At 39.7% G+C, this 13218-nt stretch overlaps 1 pseudogene; it reads left to right on the top strand.

The window, feature by feature from the left end:
- LOC122681782 overlaps positions 1-5274 on the top strand; it is a 107372-nt pseudogene extending 102098 nt beyond the window's left edge.
- Positions 5275-13218: the final 7944 nt, after the last annotated feature.

Raw genomic sequence — 13218 nt, forward strand, 5'->3', positions numbered from 1 at the left:
TAATAATGAGTTTTAGGCCCAATGGACTTGGGGTAGAGAAGGTTAATAACCATAATCACAGGAAGAAAACAGTGAAAGAAGCCACTTTTAATCAGAACAGTAAAGACGGCTTTGGCTAAGAAAATTTAGAGTTGAAAAACAGAAATAAAGATGCAGGGGAGAGAAAGGAGCAGCTCATCAAACTCCTAAAAGAAACACAACTCATTAAGGAAAAAAAAAATAAGTGCATTTTTGGTTTCTGGCCCAGCATGCATGGAGCTTAGAAGTGATCACTCCATTATAACAATAAGTAAAAAGCTGAACAAACTGAAAATCAACAATTCTTAGCTCTGTCAGAAAATTGAGATCATGAGGATAAACCACTGCCCCCAAAATTGGAAATGGACAGGCAGATACAGTGAATCACAACTTACCAGATAATTAAGTTATAATTAATTATAACAAAAATTATAAGCAAAAGTCTTTGTAAGAACCAGAACTGGGACAGAAAACCCACAATTTTAATTGATGAGTTGGTTTAGTGGGGACAGGCCTAAGAGTTAAAAACTCCAGGGGGACCCAGTCATGGTGAGTGGGGAAGTATAGAACACTCATGAGTTTTATCGTCAGGAGCCCTACCAGATTCCCATCATCTCAGATTCTCAGAAGCATGAGAAAAATCCCCTCATGCTTCTAGTAGGGGGATGGATTTATGTTTAACCAGTGCTTCCATCTTTAAAAAATGGTCATTTAAAATTAAGTGTTTATAAAATGGTTCTTTGAGGGGCATGGTCTATTGAATATTTTTAGACTGTACAGTGAAGAAAGTTTGATTGGTAGCTTTATGCTTCAAAATATAGTTTAGTAAAAAGTAATAAAAAAGAATGATCATTAAATATATATTCTATTATATTAAGACAATATCCCCTTAAAAAGTGCCTTGATTTGAAGAGTGACCTAAAACAAACACTAAGACAAGCATTGTAAGTGGAGGCACCTTATTTGGTGTGTGATCTCAGATTCTCAACAAAGTAGAGAAGTGAGACAAGGAAAGAAGAAAGTCAGTAATGGGAACACTGATTGTTGAGCTGCTTTCTTGTGCAACTGGGATTAAACCCTGTTGAGATGTTCTGGGATACTTGATAAAATATACTTTATAATTGTTCCCCCAAGAGGGGAAGAAAAAGGAAAGTTTGTCTGCCTCTTCCTATTCTTGGTTAATTGAAGTTTGATCCATTAGCCGAAATGGCTTCTACACCAGAAAAAACAAAAACAAGGACAAACAAAGAAAAACACCTTACAGAGACGTAGATGTCGAGTCTTGAGTGGGAACCTGCAGTCAGGACCTTCCCTCCAGAGCTGTGTGACCTCCAAGGAGGGCTAGGGGAATGTCAGAAGGTGGGTCTGACCAGGCTCCTTTCAGATGACTGCTTCTGCCCTAGGTCCATGGGAGGTGAGACTTTGTGTACACTCTTTAAGTGTGGAGTCTATTTCCTCTGGTCCTCTGGCTCTCCCAAAAGAAAACCTCACTGACCTTCAGAGCCAAACATTCTGGGGGCTCATCATCTCAGTGCAGAAACCCCAGGCTGGGGAGCCTAATGTGTGACTTAAACCCATTTCAAGTCAGAACCTCTGACTTGTAATTATCCTTTTGTTTGTGGCCACTCTTTGGGGGGGGGGGGTGTGGGTCTTAATTATATCCCATCTCTGTACTTCCTACCCATCTCATTGTGGTTTTTCATGTCTTCAGTTGTAGACATTTTCTGCTAGTTTTCTCATCAATAGTTGCTCTGTAGTTTTTCTTTTGAACTGCCCGCTCAAGAAAGTGAGCCCAGAGTCTTCCTACTACACCATCTTGGCCATTCTAGTTCCTGATTTTTAAAATGAATTGGTAAAACTTAGGTATCTTCTACTGAAAATTTTATAAAACTAATCTTTATACAGGGAGGAAACTATTCACTGTGTGAAAGTAAGATGTTTACTGAATCCTACAGAACCTTAAATTACTCTAAATTTCACTGACATAGTCAAACCACCGAAAAGAAGAATCTTCAATCTAGTAAAGTATCTTTACCTTAAGATTAATTTTACTGCTACCCCGGTGAATAGAATCGAGGAACCATAGAAGGTAGAGTGGTTTGGGATTGTCATAAAATTGATTTCAGGCTCTACAGGGGAATGGACTAGCAGGGAATGTTCTCTGTAATATCAGCCAGATGCCCAGAGGAAATTAATATGTAGATGCAAAAAGCGTAACTAGACACCTCATACTGAGTCAGACACGGAATTCTGGCGGCAGAGTGACTGGACAAGAGATTCTAATTAGGAAATGAGAAGAAAGGAAATGAGTATATTCCCCTAAGGACCTGACTGAAGGGTGAAGTTTCATTCACTTGTGTAGAGTATTACAGTCAGAGCTGGTTTTGTTCCCTCAGTCGGGAGAGAACTGTAGACACGAGCTGCGTTTAGATGTGTCTTGTGTTCTCTCTTGTTTCCATTGTCTGATTTCATGGAGATGTGAGTATGTGAAGAAAATTGGTTACAGGTTTTAAATTCTTTGGAAGACAAAAATTGAATATATTTAGAGAAGGGAAGCTCAATGCTCTTGGTCATTAATATGATCAATATGCTTGTGTGAGTCACATGAATCTATATGTTATCTTATAATGATGAAAGCTGTGCTGTCCAGAGTATTTCACTGATTTATCAATAAATTTACAAGGTGCCTCCCAGTCATTTTCAATCATTCAGCCAATATTTTAAAACTCCTACTGTACCCTTGATTTAGTGTTAGACTTTGGTGAAACCTTATGATCTTATGAAGGAATAAAGACACAAATAGAATTACATCAGGGTGCAAATGACAAACATGAAACACCACAGGGATTAGGAAGAGAAAAATCATCTTCAGCTACAGTGACTGCTATAGGAAAATGTAGCATATATCTGCCACCATCATCTACATCATTACAGATATTACTGAATAATTCTACACATTAAATAGGGACAAACAGGGCTATGATTTCATGAGTTAATCTCCTTATATACTGCAATCATCTTCTAGTAATTTTCAGTACTAGAAACTTTCCCCAAACTCTTTGAGAATCTAAAAACTTTTTAAAGAAAACTTCCAAGCTTCCCTGATAGCTCAGTTGGTAAAGAATCTGCCTGCAATGCAGGAGACCCTGGTTCAATTCTTGGGTTGTGAAGATCCACTAGAGAAGGGATGGGCTGCCCACTCCAATATTCTTGGGGTTCCCTTGTGGCTCAGCTGGTAAAGAATCCACCTACAATTTGGGAGACCTGGATGTGATCCCTGGGTTGGGAAGATCTCCTGGAGAAGGGAAAGGCTACCCATTCCACTATTCTGGCCTGGAGAATTCCATGGACTGTATAGTCCGTGGGGTAGCAAAGAGTCGGACACAACTGAACGACTTTCACTTCACTTCCGAGAACATTAGAATAACTCACTAAATGGAAAACTCTCTTCTGAAATCTCTACAGACAAAGTCCCAGGGAAGAGCTATTTTGATGAAGTCCATATATTAAAATAATGCTTTTTCTAGCATCTTTTGAAAATGAAGAATCTCATTTTGAGCAGTTAAGGTTTTCAGGGTCACAGGTTTTCAAAAGTCATCAAAAATAAAAAGGGAGAAAGTAGAATATTAAGTCACATCTCATCTCTAGATTTCTGAAACACAGAGGGAGAAATGAGAAGAAGGAGGGAAGGAAGAGGAGAGAGAGGAAGAGAATGAATGAAGGAGAACACACACTTACTAATAAATATTAGTGAGCTTGAAAAAGACCTTGTATTCATATATGTTGGATCATATATGATCCAAAAATCCATCCAAAAATGGATCATTTTTTTTCAAATAAAAAAGGGAAAACTTTCACAGTTTGAGAGTGAAAGTAAGATAGAGAATAAAAGATAAAGAGAATGAAAATATCACATATACCAGAATGTTTACTTTTACATTCTCCTGTTTGAATTTTGAAGCAGATTTCCAGAGTTTGTTTCTTGGTTGTATGTGTGTAGAAGAGCTATATTCTAAAACAGAAAAATAAGAGGAACTGGCCTCAGTACTCAATGCCTGCATATCATTTATTTATTCATCAACTATTTATTGGGTATCTACCATGCCAGACACTGTCCATTTGTTATACAGAGATAAACAAGATTTAGTATTTACAACTTTGAAATCCAATTAGGTTTCAGAGAAACAAATACAGTTCTCTCATCGATGATAAATTTAGCACATACTATGTTTCACATACTCTGCCAAGCACCTTATATTCACTTGTAAAGAAAATAGGATCGTATCTTCCTCATCGGTAAATAAGCTGGAGCCTTGGAAAGTTATTTAAACTTGCCCATCATTTCCTCTGCTGAGGTCAGGCTTCTAATCACTTTATTGTATATTTTAAAGAATTATGTTTGAGCTGTTTTTATTTTTATTTTTATGAAGGAAGCAAGAAACTCTTCCTGGAATTGGAAGGAAGGAAGGAAGAGAACTTGTGGAAGTTCTCCAGCACTGGTCATATTTTAGATGAGTCTTAAAGGGTGAGTGGATGGGGCAATGAGAAGAACATATGAATAGATGGAAGAACAGAAACTTGAACAAATAACAGTTAGCTCAGGATGAAACACTGGGGAAGCTTGAAAGAGAGGTGAGAAATAAGGATGGGAAAGTCAGCATGACGCTAGTGAGCCTGACATGTTGAGAAGCTTGATAAAACATCAAAATTATTACAGAAGATGACACCTTAGGACAAATTCCACAAAAGCAGATCCTGAGACAGGGATCCAGATGCAAGCGATTTATTAAGGAAACACCCTCAGGAGAACTTAGGTGGATGAAGGAAGACAGAGAAGGGAAAGAGGTCAATCAATAGATCATTTTAGTCTTTCAGCCATCTTGGATCCTGTGGAGGCCTGCTGGGAACAGGGTTTCTAAAAGGACATATAGAAGGTTGTGGTCCAAGGCGAATTTTGCTGGCTACGAGCAGGGTCTATGGAACCAGAGGGAGCACTCAGCGCTTCTGAAAACTGAAGGTGTGTGTGCTCGAGATGAAACTGACCTCTATCTAAGCAAGAGATGTGCTTGTGTGCACAAAGCAAGGAAGAATGCAGTAACTACTGGTGGAAAATCTTAAAAAGCCAGAGTAATCTGGGGAAAGATAACTCAGGCTCACGGAAAGAGTGGCATGGTGTGGACCAAATTCCAAAGCAACTGTCCTATTAGGGCCACTGGGCATAGTATCTGTGCAATGTGGTACCATTCAAGGATTTAAACTAACTGAAAAGTAAATAAATGAAAGTGTGGATTTTTTTCTTTTGGTTAAACAAACAAACTCACTTTCAGGCAAAATCCCAGTCTCAGCTTAATCCCATTGGAGAGCTCTGGAATGGAAATTACATCTCAAAAGAAGTTATGCACACAGGCAAACAATCTAAGATTCCTACTCCCCGCGTAGGTCATTGGCTATGCCAGGGATATGATCTAACAGAGCCTTCTAATTCTGTGTGAAGATTGGTGAAGCAATTCCAACAGCCCAATGGTTGACGTCTGAAATCCAGCCTGCAAGGCAAGCAGAAGCTGTAGGATGGGGGTAGAGAACATGAGCAGAGAAAAACAGTGTTTGTTATAGGTGGCAATTCCCTAATTGTCATCAGAATGACATTTGTTAGAATTAAAATTGTCACTCAAATGACATTAGAGTGACACTGACTCAGAGACCCTGAAATTCTTGAATTGAAAAACAGTAAAATCTGCAGACTAAAAATTGTCTGAGAGCAAAAGTTGTGAGAGCAACCAAGGCAGAGATGAGAGGCCCATAGAATTATAGATCAGAACAGAAATTCATAAGATGCTCAAACACCATTCAACCCAATGACAATTTGAAGATGAAGAAATCAGAACCAAGGAAATCACCATGCCCACAAAATTAGGGGCAGAGCCCAAACAGACTATTTTTCTCCTGACTCTAACTTGAGTTCACTTTCTAGTCCACATCTGCAGTTTTGGAGAGGCATGATCAGTTCAGTTCAGTTCAGTTGCTCAGTCATGTCCGACTCTTTGTGACCCCATGAATCTCAGCACGCCAGGCCTCCCAGTCCATCACCAACTTCCAGAGTTTACTTAAACTCATGTCCATCGAGTCGGTGATGCCATCCAGCCATCTCATCCTCTGTCACCCCCTTCTCCTCCTGCCCCCAATCCCTCCCAGCATCAGGGTCTTCTCCAATGAGTCAACTCTTCACATGAGGTGGCCAAGGTACTGGAGTTTCAGCTTCAGCATCAGTCCTTCCAATGAACACCCAGGACTGATCTCCTTTAGGATGGACTGGTTGGATCTCCTTGCAGTCCAAGGGACTCTCAAGAGTCTTCTCCAACACCACAGTTTAAAAGCATCAATTCTTCTGTGCTCAGCTTTCTTCTCACCATCCAACTCTCACATCCATACATGACCACTGGTAAAACCATAGCCTTGACTAGATGGACCTTTGTTGGCGAAGTAATGTCTTTGCTTTTAAATATGCTCTGTAGGTTGGTCATAACTTTCCTTCCAAGGAGTAAGCATTGTTTAATTTCATGGCTGCAATCACCATCTGCAGTGATTTTGGAGCCCCGAAAATAAAGTCTGACTCTGTTTTCACTGTTTCCCCATCTATTTCCCATGAAGTGATACACAATATTCAAACACTAATTTTGAACAATAAGACAAAGGATTCTCAATCACTGAGATTTTAGATTTTCTAACCTCCCTTGTGGCTGGACGTAGCATGTGGCTCAGTCCTGGGATGCGATGTGATGTGCCTAGAAGCATCACTTCCAGGCTGCCTCAGACAAACTCTCAGGTGGCCATCAGTGTTCTCTTCCTGTATCGGCTGGTCAAGTAATGAGGACTCAAAGGAAATAGAGAAAGATCAGTGGACAAAATGGAAGGATCCTGGATCACTGGGTGACTGTATGGGATAATTCCTCCTTCCCAACTCAACCACCAGTCACCCCCCATTGGACTGTAACATGAGCAAGGAATAAACATTTTAGTCCCTGGATGAAATTTGGGGGTTGTTTGCTTTAGCAGTGAGTCCATCCCAACCAATACATAAAATCATTGACCAAACTGTATCCAGCAGATTTTTTATACTATTAAAATTCATTAAAGGTCCACATGTATTTAAAATACTCTGCAATGTTCTTTTTTTTTTTTTTTTTTTAATTTTTATCAGAGTATAGTTGCTTTGGAAAAGACCCTGATGCTGGGAAAGTTTGAAGGTAAAAGGAGAAGAGGGCAGCAGAGGATGAGATGATTAGATTACATCACCAACTCAATGGACATGAGTTTGAGCAAACTCTGGGAGATAGTGAAGGACAGAGAAGCCTGGCGTGCTGCAGTCCATGGGGTTGCAAAGATTTGGTCAAGACTGAGCACCTGAGCCACAATAGCAACATGGCTGCTCTACAATGCTGCATTAGGTTCCGCCACATCAAGCAGTTCTGAGCCAATGCAAGGCACCGGGCTGATCCTAGGTAATCCAAAGATGGAAGAGATAGGGCCCTGCTCTAAAGTACTCTTCTGCAACATAGCAGGAGGGGAAAAACTTGAATAAATGAAGACAGATTAAGAACATAGATGCCAAAGGAATTAGGAACAGTAATACAACAATTCTGGTGATATCGATCTTGAGAATCTTCATATGAGAGATGCCAGGGCTCCAAAACCTTGAAGGGTTCGTCAAGATTTTGATAAGATAGTAGAGTGCTGGTGCTGCATAGGACTCATTCCTTAGAATGACCCAACATGATATGGAATACTCTTGAGATAAAAGTTAGGACTGTGGCAAGACGTTGACACCAAAGTTTTGAAGACTTGGAATTTTACACAAACAGTTAATTAGCTGTTATTGTGTAGCAAACAAACCTGAAATGTAACAACTGCTTATTAATTTTTACAGGAGAGTTTTGCTGCTATGGTTCAGGCTTAGCTGATCTTGATTAGATTCTCTCATGCATCTGCATTCAGCTGATAGGTTAGTTGGATGACCTCAGCTAGGGGAACTTGTCTCTGGTCTTTGTTTCCAAAATTTTCCTGCATGGTAGCCTGGTATTATTCACATATTGGTAGCAAGCAACAGTAATGTTTGTGTGTATGTGCGTCTGTGAGTGCTCAGTCGTGTCCAACTCTTTTCAACCCCATGGACTGTAGCCCACAAGGCACCTCTATCCATGGAGTTTTCAAGGCAAGAATAGTGGAGTGGGTTGCCATTTCCTCCTCCAGGTGATCTTTGCAACCCAGGGATGGAACCCCTGCCTCCTGTTTCTCCTGCATTGGCAGGTGGATTCTTTACCACTAAGCCACCTGGGAAGCCCTAAGGGACATAGGAGAGAACACCAAAATGCACAGGTACTTCATAAAGACGCTGGTTGTAATCATGGAACAATGCAAGCCACATGGTCAAGTGCAGAGTCAGCATGGGAGGGCATTACCAAAGGCTATGGCTAGGAGGACGTGTGAGGAATTGGGACTCTTCAGGCCAGCGATATCTATAATTGGTGTATTCACTCAAAGGTGTGAACACAGGACTCCACATCTATAACTGCCTAGATTCCATTCCCATCTCTGAAATTTCCTGACTGTGTGATTTTGATTAAAAGACATTTAACCTTTCAGAACCTCAGCTTCCTCAAGTAAAAAAATTGAGATAAAATTTTTGCTTACATCACAGGCTTGTTTGAGGATTCAGTAAGTTAATTTATGGAAGATGTTTAGAGCAGGGCTTGGTATATGTTAAGCTTCCTCCATGTAAATGTTAGTCCTGTTTTCAGGTCAATTTTAGCAATGTGGTGCAGTGAGTATGTTTCTATATGTGAACGTGAGCAGATAGGAGTGGGAGGATGAGGTGTCCCGGACAAAGACTTTTCTTAATACACCATTTTGCCTGATATTGTTCTTGATAGCAATTACAGTTTATTTATCAACTGACGGCATCTCTGTAGACTGTCAGATCAAATGTGTCCCTGGAGAAAGTTAAATAGGTAAGAAAGACTTTATTCAAGGCAATTGCAGTAGGAGAAACACAAGAGCTGACTCTGAATTCAGCTCTGATGATACAGAAGAGAGTAAGGTTTCTAAGAGCTGAGGTGAGGAGAAGATCGTAGCTCACCATGTTTACTAACTGGGCTTGTCTGAAATAAAAGTAATCTTTGTTATGTCTTCACGATAGAGGTCACTTTACAACTTGTAAGGCAGGGATCTCTTCCCACAGAGACTGGGAGACAGGGACGCTGTCTTCTAAGTGATTAAAGGAGACGACCCCCTCCTCCTGCTCCTCTGCTAGGAATGTAAATCAGTGCAGCCACTGTGGAGCCTCCTGAAAAACTAAAAAGAGAGTTATCATAGGATCTAGCAATCCCACTCCTGGTCATCTATCTGGAGAACACTATAATTTGAAAAGACACACGCACCCCAGTGTTTGTAGCAGCACTATTTATAACAGCTAAGACATGGAAGCAACCTAAATGGACATCGATAGGTGAACGGATAAAGATGCGGTGTGTATACAACCAATAATGCCACTCAGCCATAAAAAAGAATGAAGTGATGCTATTTGTGGCAACATGGATGAACCTAGAGATTATCATATTAAATGAAGTAAGCCAGAAAGAAGAAGACAAATGCCATATGATATTGCTTGCTTGTGGAACCTAACAAAACATGATACAAGTGAACTTATTTACAAAACAGAAAAAGACTCATAGAGATAGAAAATGAACTTACAGTTACCAAAGGTGAAATGCTGCTGCTGCTGCTGCTAAGTCACTTCAGTCGTGTCTGAGTGAAATGGGAGAGGGATAAATTGGAGTTTGGGATTAACATACACAAACTTCTGTATATGAAGTAGATAAACAATAAGATTCTATTGTATAGGACAGGAAACCATATTTCCTTGTAATAAACTATAATGGTAAAGAATATGTATATCTCTATACATCTGTATCTATCTATATAACTGATTCACTTTGCTGTACAACTAACATTGTAAATTATGCTTCAATGCAAAAAAATTAAAAAAAAAGAAAAAGAAGTGGTTCCCAGATTCCTGAGAAAGACGTTTCTGGGTTGGAAAACTGGTAAGGGGCTATTTAAGAAAAGATTTACATATCAAAAAGCAGAGAAAGCAATTACAAGTTCCTAAAGTTGGTGCTCCAAAAAAGGAAAGTCTTCTGAATTAGAGTCTGGAAGAAGCCCTTGCAGGGTTTGCTCAAGATGAAGAGACTGTTAAGACCTTTTTGGTCAAAATGGTCTTTCCGAGTTTCTGTGCTTTGCCATTTCCACCTTAAACATGGAAATTAAATCTCAAGTTCAATAGTTGGCTAGTCAGCATCTTTAACAGTATATCTGGTGGGATTTTAAGCCTGTGGTGAGTTACTACTTTAGACACTAAACAGGGCTCTAGTGACTATTCAAAATGCCTGCTTTCTGGCCACAATTTTTGTAAGCAAAAAGCTTTATATGAATTAAGAGAAGGGCATTTAAAATTTCTAGAGAAAATAGCTTTAACCAAAGCAATGAGCCGAAAGGAAGAAGGTATACATTTAAAATTTTTATAACATATTTTTATGTTTAGTTTGTAATGCATCTATACATTTCTTTCTCAGAGTAACATATTTTTTGCAGCATATTTTTACTTGGACCTGGTGGTGCAGATGGTGGAGGGAAGTGTGAAGATGGAGGGAAGTGTGAATCCCTAGGGGTGCTAAGAAAATGAGAGGTTGGGACCAGAATATAAATGAGGAAGACTCACGTAGGAGATAGAGGGAAAAAAGAGGAGCAAAAGTAATATAAATAACACCAGCTTACCCTGCTTTATTGCACTTTATTGTGTTTCACAGATACTGCAGTTTTTGCAAATTGGTTTCGTGGCAACAAGCCAAGCAACTTTACTAGTGCCATTTCCCCAACAGAGTTTGCTCATTTTGTGTCATGTTTTGGTAATTCTTGCAATATTTCAAACTTTTTAATTAGTATTATATCTGCTGCAATGATCCATGATCAGTGAACTTTGGTATACTACAGTGATTCACCGAAAGATTAGACGATGGTTAGCATTTTTTGACAATTTTTTTTTTTTTAAATTAAGGCATGTATGTAGCTTTCTTAGGTATCATGCTATTGTGCACTTAGTAGTAGACTACAGTAGAGTGTCGACATAACTTTCACATGTGTGGAGAATCAAAAACATGTGTGTGACTTGTTTTATTGTGAGATTCACTTTATTGCAGTGGTCTGGAACTGAACCCACAGTATCTCTGAGGTCTGCCTGTATTGATGATGAGGCCTCTGGAGTGAAAGGGTAGAGGGTACATCATATTTTACATATATTTGTCTCCATTCAAGTCTCCTCCCTCTCCCCCCACCCTGATCTATACCAGTTCTTTTGGAAAACTCAGTATCATCCCCCTCATCTGGATAATTCTTCTTCCCCTGGATTCCCATCAAGTGGTTCCTGTAGATATGGGCAACACTGAATCCCCTAAGAGGATGGAGTGTACTACCAAGAATGGCATTGCTGACTCAATGGACGTGAATTTGAGCAAACTCTGGTAGATGGTGAAGGACAGGGAAGCCTAGTGTGCTACAGTCATGGGATCACAAAAAGTTGACTGAACAACAAAAGCAACCAAGAAGGGCTAAACAGAATGGTGGTTAAATGGTAAGGAGAAAGATGGGGGAACTTGGTACTGTAACCAGCTGTTCTGTGACTTAGGTGTTTCCAAGGAAGTAAGATTTTCAGGGCTAAAATCAGGATAATTCCCCCAAAATCAGGATAGTTGATCACCTTTGAATTTCTAAGGAGGGTTTCTAAAATTGACAACCAAAATTGTCCTGACTAATAAGGTAGGAAACTATTGTGGTCAAATCACCTAATGAGAAATTTGGTGGAGATTTTCACCTTAATGCCTCACCCTCAAATCAATTAGTTAAGCAAGGATATGATTTGGGATGTTAATCAATGAATTATAATTGTAGTAAATGCAAAGGGGATGTATGCAATAGTCTCTATTAAAAAAAAAAAAAAAAAGAGGCTTCATGAGGATTCCCCTATATAGAAGTGGCCATATCACACAATAATTATATCAGAGCCTCATCTCTCTATATAAACTTTGAAAGTACACATAAAGAGCTACTTAGAACATATCACAGTAAATTGTAAGGAAACAACTGAAAGGGTTTAATTGCATATACATTAATTGCTAATCTGTTGTGTACCACCCAATTCTGTATTCAGATAGTAACACCTCTCTAAAGCCTAAGCCTTACTTTGGGTTCTTTAAAAAGCAGAGCCTGAGACAAGGATACCAGTGCAAGTAGTTTATTGGGAGTGAGAAAGCCAACAAAGGTCTGTTAATGAACTGTACTATACTGGGAGATGGGTCCAGTCCTGATGAGATTCTGGTGAATTGTGTGGAGAGTACCCCTGATTGGTTCCACAGGATGATGGAGACTTGGGAATAATTAACCAATGGTTCCTTCCAACCTATGGTTGAAAGCTGCCCCCAGGAACATTAACACCCTGGGTTTTGGGGTCCTGTGGTCTGGCCACCTTTTATCTCTGAGATGCTATTGTTCACTCCCTGTATCTTACCCCTAGTTGTACAAAAACCAGGTAGGCTGAAATGATAGATACAAGACACTGGAAGTGTTGTCTATAGCACACTCATATTTCTGCTTGTAATTGTTCTTTCCACCCTAAAGAAATCCAGCTGTCAACTAAAAAATTATTCAGAACATAACAACTGAGAGTTATATTTTATTCTTCAGGAATTTTTAGGACTTCAAGCCTGGGAGGCAGCATCTCAAGTACCCCTGAGAGAACTGCTCTGTGGAGGTGAGGGGGAAGCCGGGTGTTTTGCAACAAAGGGCAGGTAGTCTGAATGTCAAAAGATTATTGTTAATTAAAGGAAAACCAGATATGTCAGGTTAAAAAAATTTAGCACTTTTCTATGGATGGGAAGATGGAAGAGTCTGGGCTCACTGAAAACATTCCTTTGATAATGCATCTCAGCCACCTGGGACCAGTATCTTGTATTTCACATCCTGAGTTTCCTCAGGGCTCACAGTAGCTAGTGGCTGCAGTCTGATGGCTGCTAAGTGGCAAGTTTTCTTTTCTTTCCTGAGTTCCCTCAGGGCTCACCAGTTTACCATCAGTGGTGGCTGCAACTCCTGATG

The sequence above is a fragment of the Cervus elaphus genome, chromosome 23 (genome assembly GCF_910594005.1).
Source record: "Cervus elaphus chromosome 23, mCerEla1.1, whole genome shotgun sequence".
Lineage (NCBI taxonomy): Eukaryota > Metazoa > Chordata > Mammalia > Artiodactyla > Cervidae > Cervus > Cervus elaphus.